Source organism: Cupressus sempervirens, chromosome 6 (genome assembly GCF_028749045.1).
Source record: "Cupressus sempervirens isolate cs-2001-9-10 chromosome 6, ASM2874904v1, whole genome shotgun sequence".
Taxonomy (NCBI): Eukaryota; Viridiplantae; Streptophyta; class Pinopsida; order Cupressales; family Cupressaceae; genus Cupressus; species Cupressus sempervirens.
Genome location: NC_143123.1, coordinates 378,542,093 through 378,547,532, shown reverse-complemented (window position 1 = coordinate 378,547,532; position 5,440 = coordinate 378,542,093).

The window sequence follows — 5,440 nt, the reverse complement described above, 5'->3', positions numbered from 1 at the left end:
ACAATGCTATTCATAAATAAGAATACTAATAGACAATAACTCAGCATAAAATGAAGTCACTCAATTTGAAGAAAGAATCGTTACAACATATGAATTGAGGTGTTGAAATACCTTGATTATACATCACATATTCTTCACAAAATTGAAGAATGGTACATTACTAACTTTAAAGTTTACAATATCCATTAGTGAGGATTACATGAACAAAATGATACCATACATTATCACTAAGATGAAGACACAAGCCTTATGATAGGTGCTAAACTTGACAAGTGTTTTGAATGTACATTCAGTCTCCAAAGCCTTCGGGCATGGTCCATCTACTAACTGAGATGGGAGTGTGGCCCAGGCACTTTTACTTTACCAACCACAAAGTGAATACTCCTTTGGGATTCTTCTTGACATGAAGAATACCCTGACCCTGGCACGAGAAGCCTAGCTTCTTGGAACAAGATGGATTGGATGGATCTGGTATAGCTATGAAACATACTACATGCAAACCATGTGCCTAGTAGCCTAAACACAAAATGTGGTAGGGAAAAAAAAGAACACTACATCTCTACCCATATGTAGTTAAAGAAAAACTATAACACATCTATCCACATGTACATTTCTTTTAAAAATAAAGCATATCTTCACATATGCAAAATGAGCATAGTCACAAACATATGATACATGTCAAATCAACATATTTAAATATATAAATTAAATAGCTTGGCCAAGCACTCAATTTGTCAATAATACTGAGATAGAGACAAAACATAATGAATCCTATTCATAGAATTATGACAGGGTGAGAGAAGAAAAACATAATGCATCCAACCCCACCCTCCCTTATGCCACATTACACCCATCCATGAAGGATTAAACATCAACACTTAGTCCATCAATCAACAACTATCTATCTCTGATTCTACTTGTTCACATTCATGATAAATAATTTAAGTACAAAAATGGTACTAAGAGAAATAGAAACAATATAGATAGAATGTCAAATGACATTCATGAGAAGATAGAAAAATTCACTACAGTTTTCTATGCTTCCGAGCTAGTTAGTTTTGATTTAGACCTTTTAACAAATTTTTTTATATGGTTATTTAATAGTTCCACATAGAAAAGAGATTCTAGCTTAGAGGTAAATTAGATAATTTAGTTGGACTTGATTTAAATGGTTATTAAATGAAGAGTGAGTCTTTTCAATTCAACACTTGAGTAAAAGATTGGATTGAATAGGAAGAAGAAGTGATTAGCTATCTCACAATCCAACCTTAAATACTGAGAGAGCTCTAAATATTTCTCATACAAAGTAATAGTATAGAATAAATAGGAGACAAAGGAAGAACTTATGACATCTCTAACAGATTGTTTCAACATGTTCTAATTCAAAATTATCTTTTACATCTTCAACAGTATTAGAAAAAGGTTTCAAAAAACTTTTTATTTTAAAATGGTTTTACAACTACAACTCACAACCTCTCAATAACTTTGAGGTCTAATGAGGGATTATAATCAATACCAAATGTATTCATTTAAAATTTTATTGTAACCAAATAGGTTTAGCAATTCCACATTCTAATTCAAAGAGCAATTAAAAACTTGGTCTTATGTTGTCAATGGGTCAACATATGCTAGTTGTTCCATTTAAATCTACTCAGTGGTATCTATGGTTTTGACTGTAGTTGTTCTCATAATGATCACTTCCTTCAGAACATCTCCATTTTGGGTATAGAGATTAGAGTAAAATTATTCTAAGGAAAGAGCAGCCATGCAACCATCTTGGCAATGTTTTCGTTTCAATCTATCCTGGTGTTCTATTTTGTAATATACAACTACCTAAATTGGAGCCATGGTTTTTGTAAATAAAAGAGTCTCTTATTTGAATATTTTGGGATTGAATTTGCAAGTTTTGAGTTATAACCAGAATATAACAAAACAAACATTCATAATTCTACAACAAAGAATCTAATTAAGAGAAAGTAAAATCATAGTCATTTAGAGTCACGAATTCTAGAGTCGGCAATGTTTGAAACAATAATCACCGTGTTAATAAAGTGTTTCCAATAAATCACCCTACTAATCTCATGTAGTAGTAATAACTATGACACCTAAGTTACAGTTTTAATAGCATAAACATATATATTTGCATGTGTTCCAACACACACCAGATTGTTTTGGGTGAACTATGGCTCTCAAATGATTAGCTACAACAATACATATCCCTACTAAAGTAAGGGCTTTCAAATCACAAGATGAAGTTAAATGCCATAATAAGAAAAATGAACAACAACATACTTAACAAATGCAACATGGATGTGTAAAGGAGATGTAACCAAAAAAGAGGGTCATGGAACACCTTAAACAAATATATGGTAGTTTACACTCTTGCTTTAGAATGGGCCTTCTAGGGTTATGGGCCAAGATATTGGCAACTGATCTGTTGATAACTAAGTTATTAGTTTCGATCCATAGAAAATCAAGGCAAGGAGTTTTGATGAAATAACCATACTTGAACTCAGGGATTCCCTCGTCTATCTTATTCATTACAAGAAGGTGTAATGTCCACCCATAGTTTGTTTTTCCATTATATTTACCAAAAAATTTTATACTTATTTCATGGAAGTGTTAGTTTCAAGGATATTATTTCATGACATGGACTAGATATATATTAACAATGGTTACTTAGTTGACTATATTTCATATTTTGTTTAATGATTATGGTTACTGGTGCATTAATGATGTTTTAATGATTCATAGTTAATAAATGTGATTTCTTTCATAGCAATGTTAGATGATGGTTTAATGATGATTACTTCATATTCATAATGATACATTATTTTATCTGAGCATTTGATGTTTGACTTATAATTTTTATGGTACTTATCTCATACTTGCATGTGTATGATTTGTGTGTCTATTTTATCTTTTTGTTTGTCATGTTTGATATGGTTGAGGGAGGAAGTCATAGTCACCTGCTAGTTGGGATCTACACGATGTACCGCTCCCCGCCACTGCTTATTTAGTTTAGATATATTTATATACATATACATGCTCATTTTTTATGTAGGATTGTAGGTATTGGGCATCAACTTCCCTGAATTGCCAAGATGAGTGTGCCCTATCACAATAACTCAATGGTAAGAATAGGCAGATAATGTTTAGGTCCAATCCCAACTATAGCCTAATTACTTGTCCTAAGGAGGATATGTATTTGACTTTCCACTCTTTTTAAACCTGTGAGTTTATCTTTGTCTATGTTGTTTGATTTTGAGTTTTGGTTTGTTTTGGAATTGTTGCTTTTATGTGAATTTTGCTATATAATTTATTTGGTAAATAATTTAATTATAATATTTGGGTTAATCATGTAATTAAATATTATCTAATTTAAAAAATATTAAAGCATGAGAATATTTAATTAATTAAAAAATTAATTAAATATGTGCTTTAATTTAGAAGTATAAATTTAGAAAATTAGTTTTAAAAAAATTAGAATATGATGATATTTAATTAATTATTAATTAATTAAATATGTACTTCAATTGAAAAGATTTAATTTAAAAGTTTAATTTAAGAAGTTGGACAAAAATATAATTAAAATATTAAAATATTTAATATTTAATATTGCTTTATTATAATTATTTATTTAATAATAATTAAATTAGAGTTGCATTTAAACAATGAACTTTGATTATTATTATTAATTTAAATAATAAACTATGCTTTAATTAGTGTGTGCACTAATTAATAAACTAGAGGAAAATAAAATATAAAAGAATGAAATTTAAAGATAAAGCTACAGTTCTAATTGTGGCGTAGTTATATTTATTTAATTTAATGATAATTATTTAGGATTTTTATTTTAATAATAAACTATAAATAATGTTATTAATTAAATTAATAAATATATTATTAAAAATGCATCAAAAATTAATTAAAGAGAGAAAGCTAATTATTTAAACTAAGATATTTTATAAGTAAATATCTAAAAGAGTTGTGCATGAAAAGGTAAAAGGTAATAAAGTAATAAATAGTAATTGATTAGTGAGTTCCCTCTCGAGATTGCACAGTTAGAGCCCCAACTTAGGGGAGAACTATTTATCAAAAATTTAGAGCTCATTTTGTAATTACACAAGTTTTGGGTAGCAAAATTCAGGATTGGATCAAAAGAATTGTTGAAAGTTTCAGAGAGTTTGGATTTGCATGCATTCATAGATTGTCTCATATTTTAGTTGTGGTTTTGAGGTAGAGTTTGAAAATCCATTGTAAAAATTTATTGAAAGATCTGTCTACTTTGTGTCTTCCTAGGTGTTTGCATATACTTATTAATTTACTATAGTGATTGTTGAATAAGGAATTATGTTGTAGATTTTGAAAAAGAAAATTTTTTAATCAAGAAAACTTGGCTTAGCAAAATTATAAAAAAACTTTAGAAAATTATTATGATTGTATTCTTTTAAACCCCTTTAGATAATATAAGGAATATTTGATTATAGAAATTGGAAAAAAATAATAAATTGAACAGTTAAAGTTTGAACATTAAATTTGTCATTAGAACCATGAGATTGTCATGAATTTTCTAAATATAGATAAATATTATTCTTATATCTAAAATAATTTAATTTCAAAATTTATTAGAAAAAAAAAAAATTAATTGAGAGGAAAACATGTAACTAAACTTATGCATGCATGTGAAAATAAATATGTTAAAAATAGAAACTAAGTATAGTATGGTTACATGCATGTGAAAACAAATATGCTAAAAATAGAAAGCAAATTATAGTAAGGTTACATGCATGTGAAAACAAATATGTTAAAATTAGAAAGCTAAGTATAGTATGGTTACATACATGTGAAAACAAATATGCTAAAAATATAAAGCTACATATAGTATGGTTACATACATGTGAAAACAAATATGTTAAAAATGGAAAACCAAGTATAGTATGGTTGCATGATTTGAGAGATCAAAGACATGCAAAAATACTAATTGCATGTCTATTTTTATTTTATAAAAATATAATTTAATTTTCAAATTTATTTATTTAAATAATAATTTATTAATTTCTAAATGAAATAAATATTATCCATTTAGTTATAAAGTGAATGTTAGTATTAGTGATTATTTAAGTTTAATTAAACTCTTAGTTGCATATAAATGATTTTATAATTATTAATACAAAAAAGAGGTTAATAAATAAATATTTATAATTTTATTATATTTTAAGAGAAGTTGTGGTAGAGTTCACTTTGTAATCATCTAGTAAATAATTATTTGACTTTATAAGAGAAACTATATATAATTAAATTAAATTTATAATTTTATCTCTAGTTGCATTATGAATTAAAGGAAAAGTAAATATTAATATTAGACTTAAATATAAATCATATTAATATTTTAGAAATTAAAATTAATATTAATATTTAAATATAATAATATACATTT